Raw genomic sequence first — 23,878 nt, forward strand, 5'->3', positions numbered from 1 at the left:
AAAATATATAGGAATTGCAAAAAACTAATCACAGTTGAAATTAAAGGACAGCCAAGCAGTGACAAAGTTACTAAGTTACGAAGAGAATGTTTTAGCAAAGAATTTAAGTAATATACCTTACATGAAACATTATAAATATAGTTTACCATTTAAGTTCCAGGAAAAACTGGTTTCAAAAGTCGTTTTTAAGTTTTTATAGTTCATAGAATCACCAAATTATCACATTTTGAATTTATTAAGGCTTGTTTGCTAAAAATTAAAATTAGTGTTAGTATAGTACTTTAAAGCAAAGTGTTCTTTATGTATATTACTCAGTCCTATAGCAACCATATAAGATTAACGTTGTTCTCCTTTTACACGGGAGGAGAAATTATGACTAAGGAAAAATTTCATCATTTGCCCATGGTTACCCTGCTAATAAATGGCTTAGTCTGAATCAACGCAAATCTTCAGACTGCAAGGTCCTTTGATCCCAAGTTATTTATCCTACTATTATATATGCTTTTTAAAAAAAAAGTGTGTTGAATAACGTAGTAATTGCTGGGGGGTTATAATTCAAGGTACACAAGAACAGAAATAAAGTTTCATAATCATTTAACTCTTGTTCATACAACACTAATAAAAAGTCATTAATTCATTAACATTATCCAGATAGAAACATAATACTATTTTAATATACCAAGAAAAGTGGAGTCATGACCCTAAACATTTTTTTAAGCTGGGAAAATTCAAATAAAGATCCTTCTTTGCCTGACTTTATCATCATCACTTCATAACAGGAAGGGTGGGGGAGGTGGTAATATGGAGGTATGTAGACCTTCCAGGGCTCTACCATGGTATGGCAACTCCAAATTGTGTGTGTGTACTATACCTATATACATACTGGGGGCTTTTTTTCTATATTAGTTTCTAACTTAGGGAAGATAGAGACCAATGAAATTCATTACTTTGTTCCAACTAGTCAGTAAATATCAATACATAGATAAACTTTACAATCATTTTAATCTAAACTTTTAATTTAGTATTAGATCTATTTATTTTGCAGAAGACATCTAGGCCTACACACATGGTATCTGCTATATCATACATAACATACATATTGTACTCTTACTGGAAAGGGCATAGATTTGGAGTCAGAAATTTGAACTTACCTGCTATTCCTACCATTATAACTTTAGCCAAGTTTCTCAACCTTAATGGTATATTAATTCCAGAACACAGATTCTCAATAATATATAGTAGTGGTTATTATAAAAATAATAATGGACATCCATGGCCTAAAGAGACTGAATTTGATCTTCTTGACCATTCTAAATTTCTAATACTAGTTGTAGTTTAGCCATAACAAAGTAAAAATCCTTCAATGGAAATCAAAAGTTCAATCCAGTTGTTTCTAACCAAGAAAGAACTAATCAAAAGCTTTGAATCAGAAGCTTCTAGCCTATCTCTTTGTGTTATTTCCCATTAAGGTAGTAAGCCATATTCAGAATGAATCAGGGTTTGTTGTGTTCCTAAAATTTTGATTCAAATGTGGCACCAATGACTTGAGGAGGTTTTTTTATATGTTATTTTTTAAAATAATTTTACTTAAATTCAAGTTAGCATATAGTATAATATTAGTTTCAGGTGTACAATATAGTGATTCAACACTTCCATGCAACACTCCATGCTCATCACAAGTACACTCCTTAATCCCTATCACCTGTATTACCTGTTCCCCCATTCATCTCCCTTCTGATAACCATCAGTTTGTTCTCTATTATTCTGATAGTTGTTTGAAGCCAATACAACATCCCTCAGATGATCTAGGCTGTACTTTGACTTTGACTTTGAGTTGAATTAAGAGTTAGGAAAAAAGCAAATAATATACAAATGACTGAAGGATCTGATGCACGGAATATACATGACCCCTATGCAAAATACTGTTGAAATGCCTGAAGTTCTGTTCATATTTAGGGCTTAGCATATGACCTCATTCTGGCATAAGCTATGCTTAGCCACCAGACTACCCTGCCTCATTGCTGTAACTGAACCTGAATTTAGAGGCAGAAAATCTAGAATAGAGATAAATAATCTTGCAAAGGTTTCTGATCTGGTGCTATCATAGGGCTTGGCCACCTGACCTTTAAGCCTGAATTTATTAAATACTAATATGTTTCTTGCTATCAGCCAATCATTTCATTCATTTGCATCATCTTTGATCTCTTATACCATCTTACCCAATATTCTCTAGGTAAGTCAGAAGGTGATATTTGTGATTAGGTAAGTGATTAACCCTACCTCTGGGGATGCTTTCCTGTCAATTTTTCTGACTCAGTTTTATTGAGATATAATTTACATAGAATAAAATACACCTTTTTAGTGTATAATTATAAATTTCGTGGGTGTTTTAAAGAAACATACACATTACATGTTAAAGTAACAAGGATTTCCTGACAATTTTCCCAGAATATAACAGAACTAAAATCACAAGAAATCAAACTGTTTTAAGTCTAACATTTTATGCAGCAATATTCCCTGCCCTGCAGTTAGATTACCTATAGTATTATTTTCTGCCTTGTAGTCTATGAGCCAAGACATAGAGTTTTTCAACATGTGAAGGATGAAAGATACTATTCTATATGATAATGCACATGATTTAAAGAGATTTTCATGGAAAATAAGCCCATGATGAACTAATGGTATAACACTACTATTGAAAAGATAGTGGACTCTTAGGAAGTCCTACTGTGCAGAGCATACAAATAATAGTGTTATATACAATTGGAGACTTTCTCAGGTATTCAGTGTTTAATCAAAAGCACCAAATTTTAAATAGGACATGTTGCCAAGAAAGGTAATTTTTGTATAGAATACCACAGAGTGACAATATTTTCTTGCGAACTAGTAATGAATATAGCTAACATTAAATGCTATTAGATATCATACAATGCTAAATGCATTACACACATTCCTTTAATTAATTTGATGAGGTCCCTATGAAGTAGGGACTATTATTACTCCCATTTTATAGAGAAAGAGGCACATACTCTTGAGTGATATGTACATAGCCCAGGATCACTCATCTGGTAAATGGTTGAGTCATAACGTGAATCCAGCTCCCTTGTGTTCTGGATCACTGGATTTTACTTCATCAAATACCAGAAAACCTGCCTTAAATAACAGCAAATGTCTTTGTAGAAATTTACAGAGAGGGAAAAAAAAAAAGGCATCTAACCTCTTCTAACAGGGGCTTTCCTGTCCTTATAACTACCATGTTTCATTCAAAATTAGGAAATGTAAGATCAAAGTTATAATGAATTTTTTTTTTACTTAAAGGAATCAAAAAAGTAACTGTCAACACAAATATATAATAATCAATTTTAAAAGCTTATCAAAATATTAGCTATATCTATCTGTAATTGTATCTACACCTAATTTAACAACTGTGGACAATATGGTCTTTCATGTGAAAAATCTGAGATGCACCTCAGGAAATACTTTTTGTGGAAGAGTCGCTAGTGAAAGTCCCATAAGTTGGTTAATATTCATAAAACCATAAAATGTTATTTTTCAAAATGTGATCTGCCAACCTCTTCATATCAGTATTACCTTCTTAAAAATTCTTGCTGATCTACTGAGAGTACCTGGAGGTGGCCCCTAAGTCTCCATAGACGCTTTAAGATCTGTCATGTGAGAGCAAGAATCATTTACTCTATTGCTCCAGAGATTAGAACTGGGACAAATTATAAATGGTAAAGGAAAGCAGTTTTAGCTCACATAGAAGGAAATTTTGTAGTAATATAACAGTAATATAATATTTTTTATACCTTTATAGTTTTCTATCATAACTATTTAAACGGACAGAATATCAAGAATGTGTAGGAGAAATAGTTTCATTGAATAAGGTATTGGAATAAAAGATGTCTAAGATTCCTTTGAACCAAGATTCTCTTTTTTGTGCAATGTCCTGAGCCAGAGTGTAGTGAGAAGTTTCTGTTAACCATTTTCTCCCCTTCCGCTAACAATATGTAATCACAGTGGTGTATATACTTTAGCTTAGAGAACAGTAAAAATGAAGAAATTCAGAGAATGACATTCCCAGGGGCACATTGCAAAGGTTAATATGTATTGTTTCCATTCTATACATTTCCAAGACAAATTGCCATACTTATCGTCCAACCCAAATTCCTCAAATATTCCTGTGTAACAACATATTTCTCTAATACTTAAACATACTTTCTCTGTTTGCTTATCCTTTTTCAGACTAACTCCTACCTTTTGATTTTAATGTGTTTTTTTTTCAACATCTATTTAGAAACACTCATTGTACACCTACTCTGTGTCAGTACTTTATTAGGTATTGGGAATACAACCCCCACCTTTGGAGAACTCAGTTTCAGGATATTAATGAGGAGTAAAAAAAATAATAATAATCAAGTATAATAAAATGTGTTAAGTGTAATAAAGGAAATGTACACAAGGGGCTATAAAGGTTAAGATAATGGCATCAGATGAAGCCTTGAGTTTGGAACTACATTCAGAAAGGAGGTGATTTTTGAGGAGTCTTGAAGAACAAGTAAGAGTTTACTAGTTATCTGGCACAGGAGCACTGCTCCCTTCCCTCCCCAAAAAAGTATACTAGTTGAACAGGTGAGGAGACTCATTCTGTGCATGAATAATAGACATCTATTATTAACACTGTTACTAAAGTTCCCCAATTAATCCCATCACGAATCAGTCCCTTTCCCTCCCTCAGTTATACAACTGAAGATAGGGTTTGTGAGGGGACCTCAGTTTTCAGGCTTTCCACAGAAAACCAAAAAGAGGTAACAAAATGGAGGAGGGGATCCAAAAAACTAGAGCAGATTTGGGAGCCAGAGTTAGTTAGATACTAGAATATAGGATGTGAATTTTCCATCAAAAAGAATAGTGGAAAGTGGGAGGGCATGTGACATTGTGATCTTTGTTATGTATCTGGGCTTACTGACCAATAGGCAGGAACTCTTTGCCCTCTTTTTGAAAACATCTTTTTAATCCATTTAAAAATAATACTATAGTTTCCCTGCTTGACTTATTTCGCTAAGCATGATACGCTCTAGATAAAAATATATGTTTATAAAAAATAAAAAATTAAAAAAAAAAAAAAAGACACACCAGATCTTCAAGATTTAATGAAGAAAAAAAAAAAAGTGAAATAAAGTATTAACTATTTAAAAAAAAAAAAATAATACTATATAGGGGCGCCTGGATGGCTCAGTGGGTTAAGCCGCTGCCTTCAGCTCAGGTCATGATCTCAGGGTCCTGGGATCGAGTCCCACGTCGGGGCTCTCTGCTCAGCAGGGGGCCTGCTTCCCTTCCTCTCTCTCTGCCTGCCTCTCTGCCTACTTGTGATCTCTCTCTGTCAAATAAATAAATAAAATCTTTTTAAAAAATAAATAAATAAATAAAAATTAAAAGAATAAAAATAATACTATATAGATATGTTGAAATGCCTTATTTTTTAAAGATTTATTTATTTATATGAAAAAGAGAGAGAGAGAATGAGCAGGGAGAGGGGCTCAGGGAGAGGGAGAAAATCCACAGACTCCCCGCTGAAAATGGAGCCTGTCAGAGGGCTCAATTCCAGGATCCTGAAATTGTGAACTGGGTCAAAACCAAGAATCTTCCACTTAACAGACTGAGTCACCCAGGGGACCCAAAATACCATATTTAAAAACAAAATAGAAACAAGATAAATTATGATACAAATCCTTCCATTATTATTATTTAAAAAATTAGAGACTATTGTAAATACTGAACACACCCCAGCTCGTTCAGGTTATCTGAACTGTGAATTTATATAATACATTTGCAACCTCTTATGAAGCTTATGACATATATTTAGTTTGCCATATTCTGATATAAATAACTTTCATTTATGCTAATTCTAAACCCAAATTACTAAAATTTGATTTCTTTGTTGTGCCTTAATCTTAATAGAATTATTTTTAATGTCTCTTTATAGCAACACTTGCCTGTTGCTATTATTTTTATTAGAATGATAATACTTGGGTTTCCTTTTTCAAGTAGTTTAGCATGGAATATAGTAGTCAGCAAACCACAGTCCACAGGTCAAATCCAGCTTGCCATCTATCTTGGTATGATTTGTGAAATAAGAATGGGTTTTTAATTTTTAAGTGGGGGGAAAATCAAGAGATAATATGTTATGACCCATAAAAATATATTTAAGTTTATAATAAATTTAGGCTTTCTAAAATTTGTTATAAAATGTATCCCAATTATATTCCAGTGGAAACATTAAAGATAGTATCAAGAATGTCATTTGGGGCGCCTGGGTGGCTCAGTGGGTTAAGCCGCTGCCTTCGGCTCAGGTCATGATCTCAGGGTCCTGGGATTGAGTCCTGCATCAGGCTCTCTGCTCAGCAGGGAACCTGCTTCCTCCTCTCTCTCTCTGCCTGCCTCTCTGCCTACTTGTGATCTCTCTCTGTCAAATAAATAAATAAAATCTTTTTAAAAAATAAATAAATAAATAAAAATTAAAAGAATAAAAATAATACTATATAGATATGTTGAAATGCCTTATTTTTTAAAGATTTATTTATTTATATGAAAAAGAGAGAGAGAGAATGAGCAGGGAGAGGGGCTCAGGGAGAGGGAGAAAATCCACAGACTCCCCGCTGAAAATGGAGCCTGTCAGAGGGCTCAATTCCAGGATCCTGAAATTGTGAACTGGGTCAAAACCAAGAATCTTCCACTTAACAGACTGAGTCACCCAGGGGACCCAAAATACCATATTTAAAAACAAAATAGAAACAAGATAAATTATGATACAAATCCTTCCATTATTATTATTTAAAAAATTAGAGACTATTGTAAATACTGAACACACCCCAGCTCGTTCAGGTTATCTGAACTGTGAATTTATATAATACATTTGCAACCTCTTATGAAGCTTATGACATATATTTAGTTTGCCATATTCTGATATAAATAACTTTCATTTATGCTAATTCTAAACCCAAATTACTAAAATTTGATTTCTTTGTTGTGCCTTAATCTTAATAGAATTATTTTTAATGTCTCTTTATAGCAACACTTGCCTGTTGCTATTATTTTTATTAGAATGATAATACTTGGGTTTCCTTTTTCAAGTAGTTTAGCATGGAATATAGTAGTCAGCAAACCACAGTCCACAGGTCAAATCCAGCTTGCCATCTATCTTGGTATGATTTGTGAAATAAGAATGGGTTTTTAATTTTTAAGTGGGGGGAAAATCAAGAGATAATATGTTATGACCCATAAAAATATATTTAAGTTTATAATAAATTTAGGCTTTCTAAAATTTGTTATAAAATGTATCCCAATTATATTCCAGTGGAAACATTAAAGATAGTATCAAGAATGTCATTTGGGGCGCCTGGGTGGCTCAGTGGGTTAAGCCGCTGCCTTCGGCTCAGGTCATGATCTCAGGGTCCTGGGATTGAGTCCTGCATCAGGCTCTCTGCTCAGCAGGGAACCTGCTTCCTCCTCTCTCTCTCTGCCTGCCTCTCTGCCTACTTGTGATCTCTCTCTGTCAAATAAATAAATAAAATCTTTAAAAAAAAAAAAAGAATGTCATTTGGCAGATAAGATTAAGCTATGAGATTAAGCTACAAATTGATGAAGGGATTTTTTTCAAAGTAATATTACATAGCAAAATTCAGAAATTTGTGAGCCAGGTTTTCTGATTTTAAATTGAATATTCTTTCAAGTCTATCTTCTGCATCTTTATTTTAAAATAACTTTCCTATTTGTAAAGAAAAATCACTGATAATATCAATTAGAGTCTTAAAGTATTGACGAAAAACGTCTAACATGATTTCCCCTTGTGCATTTCCATGATAACATGCATTCCAGTTAAATATTTTGAGATACACAATGTGAAATTTTTATTAAGGAAAGTTTTTAAATAAATTATAGGTGTTTTCTTTGTCTATTCAAACATTGTCTGATATTTATAATATAATTAAATCCATTTTCAAATATTTTTTATTTTCAAGATCTTATGTACTGAATTTAATTTTGTAATATTGAATACTGAAGTCATCTCATCTGCCATTGGCATGGTAAAGTTTCTTTAACTATATCATATACATCTATAATAGAATTTTCTATTTCAAAAATATGTTGAGAGTTTTATCATCAGTTTTTACACTTATCAGTTATTTATGAAATGAGCTCATACATATGTTGCAATATTTCTTTACCTATTAGATTGATCTGAAATAGATTTTTGCTTCTTCCCAAATTAAAAAAATCACATCTCATACCACATGTGAAAAAAAAATATGCAGAGATATACTTAATTATTTACTGTAAGAATAATTGCTTTTCTCATGTTTCTGTTTACATCTTAAATATTTACTACTGAATGATGACAAACTAACACCAGACAGTATTTCTGCTTCTATACATGTTCATTAAATATAATGCTCATCAGGATTTAATAATTATACTGTAAAACAACTATTCCCCCACACTCCTCTTTAATTTTATATAATTAACAACTGCCTTTTTCCTTTTTCTGTTGTTTCAGTTAAAGGATCAAGAAAGTTAAGTCTGCCAACAGATCTTAAGGCTGATCTTGGTACGGTACGCCAACAATCATAAGTTTTCTTATATTCATTTGGCTGAACATTTTTACCAACCAGTCCATGAATGAAAAATTTCCTAGATGGCAGTGTTTGATGGCTTTCCAAAAAGGCTTTCTTAAAAATCACCATACAGTTCTGTTGGCAGCATTCAACATTTCATTTGTAACAATCATTTTACAAAATTATGTTTGATAAATCATTATATACCAAGATATATAATGTTTCATTTCTTTTTAGCATGAAAATGTTATTGAACATTGAATAATCATGCATATGGACCCTGTCCTTTGTGACTGTAATCGTGTAAATGAGCATCATTTTTTCCCAGAATTATTTTCCCTATTCTGCATATTAGTATTATGTGGAATTAGTGCTATTTAACAACAACAAAACAACAAAAGCATGATACATAAAAGAATGGAGCCCTAGCTTTTTTTTTAATTTTAGAAAAGTTACATAAAATTTGATTCACTTTTAGTTTATTTATTGTGGGGGTCACAGGCTTATTCATAATTTAAGCTCTGAAATAAATAATGCTTTATTAAATAGATCTTCATAAATTTTTCCTTTAGAACTTTTATCTGCTTTTTCCAGCATAAGTTTTTTTTTAATTTAATTACCTTTGTTTTCATCTCCTTTATTCTAACTTAAAGCCATAGCATTAAATCCTGCTAATGTCATGCTTAAAACAATAAAAATACAGTAATTAGTCTTTGCATTACTTTTCAGAGTTTTCAAAGCTGCTTCACATAGACTATTTTACTTGATTTACTTATAGCAGCTCCTTAAAGTTGCTCTTGGTATTCCCAAACATTTTTTTTTTCTCTTCAGAGCAGAAACAGGTTATGTTAATAAATGGTAAAGATTTGAAGCTAGGTCATAGAATATGTTACCCAAAGTTTATGCAGCATATTCACATATCTCACCTCATTGTATCTAAATTAAATAACTGTTAAACAACATATAATTTATTACATTTAATATCTAATTACATATAATCTTTTATGAATTTGATTAATTCATGTTTTATAAATGCAAAGCACTAACATATTAGGTAATATTATTATTAATTCAATATTAAATTGTTATACATTGGTATTTTACCATTATAATTGATAATGGATATCAAAGGAAGAATCAACATTATAGTTCTATTTATTGAAAGTTCTATTTTTGTGTCAGATACTATGCTAAATGTTTGGACATATTGCCCAAGACAAGGTAGTTGATATTGTTCCCACTTTACAAATGAAGAAAGAAAATTCCAACCCCCTTCTATATTTATTAGAAATAGCAAAGAAAGCTATTAGTTATAATTCTATTAGTTATAATTCTGATCTGGAGATCAGTTAGCATAGTTGTTATTAATAAACATTAACAATTTCTACAAATGTTAGTCTCTCAGTCTCCAGTTAGTTTCTCAAAGTCTCCCTCCCAACAGCTTCATTCCCACTATTTTCCTGCATATTTTGAGCAAAAATAAATTATGAAAATTCAGATATACAGAAAACTGTCAAGTGCATGTCACTTTACTAAAGGTTTTTTGCACTTAGAAGGATTAACAGTAAAATCTCATGAAATTTCTACTTCTAATTATGTTAATGTACTTTCTTTTAAAAAAAAATGAAATTCCCAGAAAAAAATCTTAAGGCTTCTAGACAAGGATAAATATCTATATAAATGTAAATTCTGACATATAAAATCTTGGTATAAAATATACCTAGGTTGCTTGTAACATGCTTCGGGAGATTATTTTCCAGTAGTATATAATTCATTAGTGAGGAGGAAGATGTTTAAGAAGTTATTGCCAAAGGCCAAATGAGGGCGTAAAGTAGAATAACAACAAAGAAAATGAAGAGAAAAGCAGTCCCCATGGGAGAATTTACAACTGATGGGATTACAGACTGTGGGTGAAACAGGGTTCCTAATGCATAGGAAATAGGAGGAGTCAAGACCGAGTACAAAATGTTAAGAATAGTTCTCATGGAGAATGTCTGGTTTGAGAGGAAAGGAAAATGAGTTTGAGTTTCTACAGGGACATCCACATTAATCATTCAATGAGAAATTAGAAATTATTGATAACTTTCATTTATATCAAAGTATTAGTAACTGGGTACATGAACTATTCACTGAAGACAAAGGGAAAAATGACAAGGTGTTGGAGAGTTCTAGATACTAATGCAAGGGGCGCCTGGGTGGCTCAGTGGGTTAAGCCGCTGCCTTCGGCTCAGGTCATGATCTCAGGGTCCTGGGATCGAGTACCGCATCGGGCTCTCTGCTCAGCAGGGAGCCTGCTTCCCTCTCTCTCTCTCTCTGCCTGCCTCTCCATCTACTTGTGATTTCTCTCTGTCAAATAAATAAATAAAATCTTAAAAAAAAAATAGATACTAATGCAACTTCTTTGTTATAACAATCCTTAAATAAAGAACAATATAACAATAACAGTAAAATAATAGTAGCAGCAGCAAAAACCTCATACCTAATGCAGTTAGAACTCTTAAGTAGTTAGCATTTTATGAGGTAATTGCAGATTCATGGGAGATTGTTTTATACCTAACATTTTTACATTTAGTAGAAAACTATCTTGTTTCTCATTTTTTTTAAAGATTTTATTTATTTATTTGACAGATGGAGATCACAAGTAGGCAGAGTGGCAGACAGAGAGAGAGCCAGAGCAGGGCTTGATTCCAGGACCCTGGGAGCATGACCTGAGCTGAAGGCAGAGGCTTTAACCCACTGAGCCACACAGGCACCCCTTGTTTCTCATTTTTAACAAAAAAATAGACTTTTCTCTTTCCTAACAATATTTTGAATTAAAAACCTAAAAATCAATCTTATAGAATTCAAGACTTGAGTGCACATAATCCAAGGGCTGGCAAATAACATTAAAAATATAGTAAACCTGGTGATTCACAGACCTGTACAACTGGGGATAAAAATACATGTTTATAAAAAATAAAAAATTATATTAAAAAAAATATATATATTGTTATAGATGCACGATAGAATACTATAAATGAAACACTTTAGAGTATATTTATATTTATATTTACACTATAAATACTATAAATGAAACCCATAAGCCCTTAAAAAGTATCTATTACAAGATGAATTCTAGCCAATGAAAAGACGCATGGGGAGGCCATGGTCAAAGAACTGTAATGATTATTTAACTTATTTTTTTTTAATTTTTTATTTTTTATAAACATATATTTTTATCCCCAGGGGTACAGGTCTGTGAATCACCAGGTTTACACACTTCACAGCACTCACCAAAGCACATACCCTCCCCAATGTCCATAATCCCACCCCCTTCTCCCAAACCCCCTCCCCCCGGCAACCCTCAGTTTGTTTTGTGAGATTAAGAGTCACTTATGGTTTGTCTCCCTCCCAATCCCATCTTGTTTCATTTATTCTTCTTCTACCCACTTATGAAAAAGTGCTCCATATCACTCGGCATCAGGGAAATACAAATCAAAACCACAATGAGATTATTTAACTTATTTAAGTGTAGAACTAAAGTCAAGCAACAGTGGCAAATATGATCACAAACTAGAATAAACTTAAAATCTGTAATAATATAGAAATCATAATGAAATTTTAAAATTGAGAGATGGAATGTAGAGAGGAGGTTAGAGTTGCCAAAAAGAGAATTCTATAGCTAAATTTGGTGGTTAATTGGTGGTCAAGTGAGAACAAAGACAAGCAGAAGAAGAACTGCACTAATTTCATTTTTCATAAGGGGAAATAAATTATTATTCATAGATAACAATTTAAGAAGAAATATACACAAAGTCACCACTAGAAAAAAGGTAAAATACTCCAAAACTTCACCAAAGGAGAATACATATGAAAAAAATCAGGAAGATACAACCCACTATAAAGTGGGAGAGTACAACAGAACCTGTTCATGTTGATTGACTAGAGTCTTCAGATTCTCCACTTTAAAACTCTCAAGACTGCCCTGATTCTAGCTTTCTACGTTTTGAAAACACAAAGAATATTTTCACAACTACTTTTTACTAGAGCCAATCACTTGTCCTGCTTAGTATACTGAGATCGACCTTAGCCACAATAACCAGAGTTCACATTTATAAGAATGGGAGCCAGTGGGTGAAACCGCATGAACTCCGGGAACACAATGAACACATTGCAGGTATTTGTTGGTCTTTCAAGAATGACCACATTGTCCTCTGCTGGAGTCAGAAAGATGGTGTCGGGAAGCTAACCCTGCTCTTCAGAATTACTTATGTAACCATTTTTCTGAAGTCATCCCCTCTAGAGAACAAATTTGCTGTGAATAGTGAAGCACAATTCATTTCTGTTTATTACTTGAGTATGAAAATGGCAAGTGGATAAGCAAACACATTAAAATGTCCTTGGTTTGGAATGGCATCCCAACAATGTTTTCCTAGCAGTAGGATTATGTGACTTCAAATGCAGAGTGCTCCTGTATACATTGAAGAAGTGGATGAAGATGAACCAGTATACTGTAGCGCAGCAAGATGCATTTTGGTTAGCTGATATCTGTTCACTGGTACTGGGAACTCAGTCTTAGCTTCACCTTCTCTGCCTGTGGGAGCTCTGTGACCTAGGTCAACCATGACAGCAATGTGCCTATTGCTGATGCCTCAAACGGTGTTCAGGTTTCATCTGAAAACAGTTGCTGCCACTCCTGAATGCTGAATGAATTATTTGTCTCAGACAATACAGCGTTGTGTAGCTGCCAGCCATGATTGCTACCCAGTGTTCTTTAACTAAGATAACCATGGCTCTAGTCTCCAAACTGGACATTCCAAAACACAGCTTCTAGCACAGCAGGTTAGCTATGGAATACTTCCAGAACATAGACAAGAGAGTCACAACTGAGTATTACATCACAGCATCAGAGATACTGCGCCAGAAGAGATAGCATTACTCAAGTGGAAAAGCAAGATTGCTGAAAACTCTGCCCCACAGGAATTAATGGAGCCATGAAATTTGGGATTTCAAAATCTTAGAATCTTCAAGCCCTCCAAGCCCTTCAAATAATTTGAAGCTGAGTGAATCTCTTTGACCGAGTATGACAAACAGTACCTGACTTCAGGTCTGTCATTTGCATGATGGTGAGGAAAACCAACCACAAGGAAAGAATGAAAACATGTATCATGCAAATATCATTTCTATGTTGTGTTTAAATATCATTGGCAAATGTTTAATTTTTTTTTTTTTGCTGCTTTATCCCATTCTTTACCAAAGCTGCTTTTAAGCAGTTCATTATGGAAAATTGTTTCATTGACTTAAGAGGGGAGATAAGGTGGTATGTAAATTGTCACATAGAAAATTAAGTAAAATAATCAATATGTTCATTAAAATAGGACTAGGATGAACTGTCTCTCATGTCAATAGATGTAGTATATTAATGTGCTTTTATTTTAAGAAAAAGATTTTTCAGCATTTATCACATAATAAAATCCAATAAGAGAAAATCTAAAGCAAGGTGACTCAAAGTTTAGTACTAGGATATATTAGACAACTACTGGCAAAAATAAGACAGGAGTTATTATATTAATATCTACGTTGAGTTCAAGACAAAATACATTAAATTAGAGTGCTTATATTTACAGTGATGAAATGTACATCCACAATGGTGTTCTATGCAACTAATGAATCATTGAACACTACATCAAAAACTAATGATGTACTATATGCTGGCTAATTGAACATAATAATAAGAATGAGTGAAAATAAATGACAAAATTCATAAAATGAAAGTGTAAACAGAAAAAAATTAATAAACCAATTAATGTGGATTAATAATTATACTTCAAAAACCATAAGCATAAGAAGAAACAGAAATGCAGTAATAATGAGAGATTTCAACATAATTTAATGATAACTCAACAAAAAATAAGAAAGAATACTGAGGAAAAAAGAGAGTTTACATGGAAGAGTTACTTTATATATATTGAATTTTATATCTTAGAAATATCATTTTCAAGTACCCATTGAAAAATTTACAAAATTTAAACCTATATTAAAGCCACAATAAAACCTCAATATTTATAGACTATTTCAAATTGTATTCCTTAATTACAAATTAATAACATAAGAAAAACAAAATGTAAAAAACAGAAACAAACCCTAAAGACTGAAGGATTTTGAACCCTCACTTGTGTGAGGGCCTGGTTTCTCACTAACTAGATCAGTAGCAAAATTTTTGTTTCAGATCTCTAGTAATATCATAGATCAAGAATTCTGAAAATTATAGACTAAGGATTTAGAAGCTAGTGGACTAACTACAAAACTCCTACAGTAGAGAGTAAAGAAGGGAAGGTAGAGAAAAAATTCTGGCATGCTACAAAAAATTTACCATAACAATTCATTCCAGTTGAATGAATTTTATTAAAAGAATAACAAAGACCTTCTATTCTCTTAAACCATACACAAAGATAAACTCAAAATGGTGAAAGACCTCAATGTGAGACAGGAATCCATCAAAATCTTAGAGGGGAACATAGGCATTGGCCACATGCCACTAATGATGTACTATACAGTGACTTTTTAGAATGCTTAAAACATGATAAAAAAAATAACTAATTTTTTAAAAGATTAATAAACCATGAATCTAAAGCAAGCCCAAATTAAAAACCAATTAAGAATCTTGGATAACATTGGGGACACCCAGGTGGCTCAGTCAGTTGAGCATCCAATGTTTGATTTTGGCTCAGGTCATGATCTCAGGATCCTGGGATTGAGCCCCACATAGGAATCTCTGTTTAGCAGGGAGTCTGCTTGAGATTTTTTCTCTCCCTCTTCTTCTGCCCCTCTCTTCCATGCTCTCTTTATAATAAACCAATCTTAAAAGAAAAAAAAAAAGGAATCTTGAATAACAGTGAACAAACAGAGACCAGCAACAAAGAAATAGAAATTATAAAAAGGAACACCACTGGGTGACTCAGTGGATTAAAGCCTCTGCCTTCAGCTCAGGTCATGATCCCAGGGTCCTTGGGATCAAGCCCTGCATCTGGCTCTCTGCTCAGCAGGGAGCCTTTTTCTACCTGCCTCTCTGCCAGCTTGTGATCTCTGTCTGTCAAAGAAATAAATAAATAATTAATTTTGGGGGGGTAAAGGAAAAAAGTAGAAATTCTGGAGCTAAAATTACAATAGCTAAAATGAAAAACTCACCAGAAAGGTTCAACACCAGATTGAGTAGCAGAGGAACCTGGCCAGCCTGAAGTACAATTGAAATTATTGACATTGAAGAACAAAAGTAAAACAAAGGAAAATGAATAGAGATTAAGGGATTTGTAAAACATTATCAAGCATACCAACATATTATGGGAATACTTGAGAAGAGAAAGAGAAGAAGAGAAGAGAAAAGGGAGAAGAAACAATATTTGAAGAAATAATAGCTGGAAACCTCTCTAACTTGAGGAAAGACATAAGCCATACATCCAAGAAATATTTCAAACTCCAAATGTAATAAACTCAAAGAGATACTCACTCAGATCCATTATAATCAAACTTTACAAAAAGAGGATCTTAAAAGAAGCAAGAGAGAAGTGACTCATCATGAATAAGAAATCCTCAATAATTTTGCTAGCCAAATCCACGTAAGAAGCCAAAGAGGCCAGAAGGCAGTGGGGTAACATATTTAAAGTAATGGAGAAAAAGTATCAACAAAGAATTCCTATACTGGTAAAATGTTCTTTCAAAAATTAAAGTGAAATTAAGACATTGCCAGACAGACAAAAGCAAAGAGAGTTCATGACTAATAGAACTTCCCTACAAGAAATACTAAAGGGAGCTCTACAGACTGAAATGAAAAGGCATTTGACAGTAACCTGAAGACATATAAAGAAATAAAGAACATTGGTAAAAGTAACTACATAGTTAGATTAAAAGCCAATATTATTATATTTTGGGGTTTCAACTCTTATTTCCTACATGATTTAAGAGTCAAAGATATAAATCTTTAATGGACCTGTAATAAATAAAGATATGAAGACAACAATATAAGGGAAGGTGATGGACATTTAAAGCAACAGAGTTTTGTATGCTATTGAAACTAAATTGGTAGAATTCAAAAGGCATTGTTGTGAATTTGTAATCACCAGCATAACCATTAATAACTAAAAAACCAAAAGGAAATATGAAGGGAATAAAAAGATGCACTGAGGAAAATTAAATATAAAAGAAGGCAGTATTGGAGCAATTCATGAACAAAGGTATATTTCTGGAAAACAAATTTAAAAAGTGGCAGAAATTCTTCCTTATCAGTAATTACTTCAAATGGATTAAACTCACCAATTAAAAGACAGACTGGCAGAATAAATTTAAAAGTATATAATCTAACTATATATTATCTACAAGAGAGTCATTTTAGATCAAAAAATACAAATAGGTTGAAATTAAAAGGATGGAAAAAGACTCCATGCAAGTAATGACCAAAAGAGAGTTCGTATGGCAATACGAAGACCAAAATAGACCTTAAGTAAAAAACTGTTACAAGAAACAAAGAAGGATAAAAGAGTTAATTTAGTGAGAAGATATAACAATTAGAGACAAATGTGCACAAACAGCAGAACCCAGAATATATGAAACAACATTTAAAAAAATTGAAGGGAGAATTAAACTAATTAGAAACTAATTACTAATTAGAGAATTAGTAATAATAGTTGAAGAATTCAATAGTCTGCTTTCAGTGGTGCATAGAAAATCTAGCCAAGAGATTAAACATGAAATAGATTATGTGAATAATGCTATAAGCCAACTAGTTTTAATAGGCAGAGTACTCCACATAACAATAGAATTGCATACTCTTCTTAAGTACACATGGAACATTCTTGAGGCTAAAACATATTTTAGGCCACAAAAGAAACCTCATTAATGTTTTTTTCCTAGGCAAAAAACTTTATTAATCTTGTTTCAACATTATTCCTAGGCTTCTTCAGACTAATTAGCTGCAAAGAATGAATTGTGTCTAAGCAAAAAGTGAAAAGAGCTGCAGTATCCATGGGGCTTGGTCTTAAAAATATGAGAGACCTAGATTTCATCCGATCCATGGACAAAATTTTAAAAAGCAGTCATAATATAAAATAATAGCTCCCAGTAACTTCAAGTTTTATCTTCTTCAGAATTTGACTCAATTCAGTTTGCTTCATTCTTGGAAGCTTCATTAAAATTCTCTACAAGATCTGGAACTTCATTATCATCATCCTCTCAGGTAGCAAGTGGTATTTTTCCATCCACAGAATTGTTTGGGCAGAGCTTCAGCCAGTCTTCTTAAACTAGTCAGATTGTCCACATCAAGTTGATTTAAGATATTGGGTAGCACTTCATCAGCTGCTTTGTGTCAGCATGCCCTAAAATGGTGAAAGTTTTCAGCACCAGCAATGCCTGAACTTTGGAGTTGTTAAAGTGATCACTGTTCCTTGGTTTGTGGACATATTTACTTCTTCAATATCAGAGATATTGTTTACCGCTAACTTCTTTAAGGCGAACTGAAGTTTTTTTACCATCTGCTGTAGCTGTTCTATAAACACTTTCTTGTTTTGGGAAGTAATTCCTTTCCCACCAATGCGCTCTTGTGCTTGCAGTTTGGTGAGTTTCTCCTGGTTCATGATAGTTTCTTTCATCTGAGGTTCTGTCCTGGGGTTCTGCCATGAGGTGGAGGAAGAGAGAGCTTTGGCTCCAAGCCTCAATAAACTTAAAAAGATTAAAATCAGGGTCGCCTGGGTGGCTCAGTGGGTTAGGCCTCTGCCTTCAGCTCGGGTCGTGATCTCAGAGTCCTGGGATCAGGCCACGAGTCAGGCTCTCTGCTCGGCAGGGAGCCTGCTTCTGCTTCCTCCTCTCTCTCTCTGCCTGTCTCTCTGGCTACTTAAAAAAAAAAAAAAATTAAAATCATACAAAGTTTTTTCTCTAACCACCAGGGGATGAAACTGGAAATCAGTAAAAACTGAAATTCACAAAATTTGGAAATTAAACTGCACACTTGTAAACAGCCAAAATGTCAAAAAGGAAATCACAAGTGAAATGTGAAATACTTTGAGACACATGAAATAAAAGCAAAATTTATGGGTTATACCAAAAACATTGCTCAGAAGGATATTTATAACTAAATGCCTATGTTGAAGTAAGATCCCAAATTAAGAACCCAACTCTATACTTAAACAAACTAGAAAAGACTTACTTAAACCCAAAGCTAGCAGAAGTAAGGAAATAATAAAGATTAAAGATAAACAAAACAGAAAACAGGAAAACAATAATCAACAAAACCAAAAGTTGGTTCTTTGAAAAGATCAACAAATCAACAAGACTTTACCTAGACTAATCAAAAAGGAGAGAAGATACAAATAATTAAAATCAAAATGAAAGTAGGGACATTTATACCAAACTTACAGAAAAGAGGATAATACTTTGAACAACTGTATACTAACATTAGTTAACCTAAATGAAATGGGCAAATTCCTATAAACACATGAATTTTCAAAAACTGACTCAAGAAGAAAATCTCAACATAACTAAAATAAGTAATGATATTGAGTCAGTACTCAAAAATTTCTAACAAAGGAAGACCAAAGATGAGATGGCTGGTGAATTCTACCCAATATTTAAATAATTGATGCCAATCCTTCTCAATCTCTACCAAAAAATAGAAGAGGGGGAACATTTCCTCACTCCTTCTATGATATCAACATCACCCTAATTTCAAAGCTAGACAATACTACAATGAATAAGAGACCAATATCCCCTATGAATATGCATGTAGAAATTCAATACCATATTAGCCAACAGAACCCAACAGCATATTCAAAGGATTTTGTACCATGACCAAGTGGGATTTATTCCAGAAATGTAAGGGTGGTTCAACAGAAGAAAATAAAAGATATAAAAACAACATTAATAGAACAAAAGAAAAAAAAAGATACAGATATACCTCAAGTGATACTGAAAAGGCATTTAATAAAATTGACCACTCCTTCATTAAAAAAAATACTCAGAAAACTAAGAATGGAAGAGAACTTCCTTAAAGTGACCGAGGGTATTCCCAAAAAACCCACAGACAAGATCCTACTCAATGATGAAAGCTAAAAACTTTCCTCCTTAAAATTCAGCACAAGATAAGGATGCCTATTTTTAGCACTGTACTGGAAGTTCTACTCAGAGAAATTAAGCAAAAAATAAAAGGCATTCAAAATGAAAAAGAAATGAAATTATCCCTTCTAACAGATGGCATAATCCTGTATGTATAAAATCCCAAAGAAACCACAAAAGAACAACTAGAATAAATGAAGTTAACAAACTTGCAGGGTATAACATAAAAAGGCAAAATCAGTTGTGTTTCTATATACCAGCAAGGAAAATTTTTTAAAAGAATCTATTTAAAAATTCTTAGAAGTCTCTAAAAGAATAAAATACCTAGAAATAAATTTAACCAAGGAGATATTGGATTTGTACACTGAAAACTATAAAACATTTTTAAAGCAAGTAAAGAGGCCCCGATAAAAGATATCACCTGTTCATGGACTGAAAGGCTTAATATTGTTTGAATATTAGTATCACCCAAAACAATCTAATAGATTCAACCCAGACCCTACCAGAATACCAAAAGCCTTTTTTGCAAAATGGAAAAGATTATCCTAAAATTTGTGTGGAAATGCTGAAGCAAGAATAACCAAAATAGTATTGAAAAAGAAGAAAGTAGGAAGAATCACACTTCCCAGTACCAGTATCTGTAGTAATCAAAATGGCATTACCAGTGTAGGAATACATATAGGGATAAACATATATATCAATGGAGTAAAATTAAGAATCCAAAAATAAAACCATACATCTGTGACCAGCTGATTTTCAACAAGTTGCTAGGACAATTCTATGGTGTAAAAAATAATCTCTTCAACAAATGGTACTAAGACAACTAGAAACTGACATGTGAAAAATGAAGATGGACCATTATCTCCCATTACATAGAAAAAATGGATCAGTGACTTTAAGAGCTAAACTATAAAACTTTTAGAAGAGAGCATAAGGGAAAGTCTTAATGACCTTGGCTTTGGCAGTGGTTTCTTAGCACACAAAAATATAAGCAAAAAGAGAAAAAAAAAAGGTAGATTGGCCTTCATCAAAATTTAAAACTTTAGTACTTCAAAGATTGTTATTAAGAAAGTGAAAAGACAGACTATAGAGAATTTTCTGCAAATCATCTAAGGGTCTATTACCCAGAATATACAGAGAACTCCTAAAGTTCCACAATAAAATTTAAAAATTGGCAAAGATTTAAACACTTCTCTAAAAAAGATATAAAGATGAACAATAAGCACTAAAAAGATGCTCAACATCCCTAATCATTAGGGAAATGCAAATCAAAACCACAATGAAATACCACTTCACACACAATAGTGATAGTTACCATAAATAATAATAATAATGGAAAATAAAAAGTGTTAAGGATATGGAGATAGTGGAACCCTTGTTCACTGCTGGTAGGAATGTGGAATGGTACAGCAGCTATAGAAAACACTATAGCTTTTCCTCAAAAAATAAAAATTATTAGATTTATTGCATGATCTAGCTAATCCATTTCTAGGTATATATTTCCAAAAATTGAAAACAGAGTCTCAAAGGGATGTTTGTATACACATATTCATAACAGCAGTATTGACAAGAGTTAAAATGGATCAGCAATATGTGGAATATATACATACAGTGGAATGCATTCAATTTTTAAGAGGAAGGAAATTCTGACATATGCTACAAGATTCATGAACTTTGAGGCTATTATGCTCAGTAAAATAAGTCAGCAATAAAAAGACACAAAAATATATGATTTCAATTATATGAGGCACCCAGGGTAGTCAATGCAAAGAGAAAGTAAAATGGTGGTTGCGAGGGCCTGGGAGAGGAGTAAATGAGGAGTTACAGTTCAATTAATAATGAATTTCATTTTTACAAGATGAATTCTGGAGATGGCTGGTGATGATGGTTGCAAAACAATATGAATATACTTACTACCAATGAACTGCACACTTAAAATATGGGTATGATTATAAATTTTATGTTACATGTATTTTACCATAATTTAAAAATATTTTATTAAAGTTTAAAAAGTACTGATCCATGCTACAAATGGATGAAGCTCAGAAACATAATAAAGTGAAAGAAACCATACATAAAAGAGCACAAATTACATGATTCCATTTATATGAAATACCCAGAATAGTTAAGTCCCTAGAAACAGAAAGCAGACTGATGCTTGCCAGTGGCTGAAGAAGAGAATGGGCAATAACTGCTTAATGAGTCAGTGCTATTCTTTGTGGTGATAAAAATGTGAATTATATAGTGGTGGTGGTTATACAACATTATGAATGTACTAAATGCCTCTAACTTATATGTTTTTAAATGGTTGATTCTATATTATATGAATTTCACTTCAATCAAAAATGTAGGAAAAAATTTCAAAGAACTAGTGAAGCAAAGTCTAGAATTTAGATAAGAGTAATGTACCAAGGTGAGAAATTTATATATCATCTTTGCAACTTTCCTCTAAATCTAAAATTTTTCCAAAATAAAACATTTATTTTTAAAAAATGGGCAAACTACTTGGATAGACTCTTTACCAAAGAGGATATATAGATGCCAAGTAAGCACATGGGAAGATATTCCAACATCATTAGCCACTAGAGGAATACACATTAAAACAACAATGGACTACAACTAAATAAGTACTGATTAGATTAACTATAATAAAAGACACTGGCAAAACTACCTCATGGTGAAGATATCACTGATCAGCAGAAACTCTCTTACTCTGCTGGTAAAATCCAAAATGATACAACCACTGTAAAAAACAGATAGGACTAGGTTTAATATACTTTTTAATACACTTTATTTTTTAAAGTAATTTTAGGTTTCAGCAAAACTGAGTGGAAAGTAGAGTTTCCATATACCTTTGTCTACACTCATAGCCTTCCCACTATTAACAGACTCCATGAGAGTGGTACACTTGTTACCATTGACAAACTTACATTAATACATCATTATCACCCAGAATTCATATTTACAGTAGAGCTCATGTGGCATTATATATAGGTCAAAACACCAAGCATATCCATCATTATGGTGTAATACACTATAATACAGAATACTACCACTCTAAAAATCTGTCAGCCTATTTATCATTCCCTCCTCCTTAAACCCTGGCAACCAACCACTGATTTTTTTGCTGTCTTCTTAGTTGGCCTTTTCCAGATTGTCATCCAGTTGAAACCATACAATATGTAGCCTTTTCAGATAGACTTAATTTAGTGATATGTATTTTAGTTTCCTCTGTATGTTTTTTGTAGCTTCATTGCTCATTTCTTTTTAGAATATTTCATTTTCTGGATATATCACAATTTATCCGTTCACCTAGTGAAGGACATCTTGGTTGCGTCCAGATTTTGGCAATTGATGAATGAAGCTGCTATAAACATTCATGTGCAGGTTTTTATATGGGCATAAGTTTTAGCTTTGGTGGATAAATACCAAGAAGCATGATAGGAATATGTTTATTTTAGGAAACTGACAAACTGTCTTCCAATGTGACAATGTATAATTTTTGCATCCCCTAACAATTAGAGTTCCTATTGTTCCATATTCATTCTAGCATTCGGTGTTGATAGTGTCTGAGATTTTATCACTAAATTAAGTTTCATTAATCACTAAATTAATTTCATTGCTTTAATTTGTAATTTTAAATATTCTCATATGCTTTTTGCCATCTGTCCATCTTCTTTGGTATAGTGTCTGTTCAGATCTTTTGCCCATTTTTTAGTTGGGTTGTTTTAGTTGGGTTATTTTCTTATTGCCGAGCTTTAAGTGTTGTGTATTTTGGATAACAGTCCTTTATCATATGTATCTTGAGGCATCTGGGTGGTGTAGTCACTTAAGTGTCCAATTCTTGGTTTTGGTTCAGGTCATGATCTCAGGATCATGAGCTCGAGCTCTGCATTGGGCTCTGCATTTTGCAAGGAATCTGCCCGAGACTCTCCCTCTAAAATAAATAAATCTTAAAAAAACAAACTTTATCAGGTGTATCTTTTGCAATTGTTTTCTCCCAGTCTGTATCATCTTCTCATTCTCTTGATAGTATCTTTCACAGAGCAGGCCCAACTTATCAATTTTTTCTTTCATAGATCATGTTTATGATGTTTTATCTAAAAAGTCATCACCAAATCCAAGGTCTTCTAGATTTTATATTTTCTTCTAGTCATTTTCTAGTTTTGTGTTTACATTTAGGT

General features: G+C 32.8%; 1 protein-coding gene and 1 pseudogene across 6 annotated transcripts in view; both read left to right on the forward strand.

Moving 5' to 3' along the window:
• STXBP5L (syntaxin binding protein 5L) overlaps positions 1-23,878 on the forward strand; it is a 458,714-nt gene that overhangs the window by 374,869 nt on the left and 59,967 nt on the right. The gene's annotated exons all lie outside the window — the stretch shown is intronic.
• LOC123394532 lies at positions 802-13,671 on the forward strand (annotated as a pseudogene).

This window comes from Mustela putorius, unplaced genomic scaffold (genome assembly GCF_011764305.1).
Source record: "Mustela putorius furo isolate JIRA1106 unplaced genomic scaffold, ASM1176430v1.1 tig00003834_pilon_pilon_pilon, whole genome shotgun sequence".
Classification (NCBI taxonomy): Eukaryota; Metazoa; Chordata; class Mammalia; order Carnivora; family Mustelidae; genus Mustela; species Mustela putorius.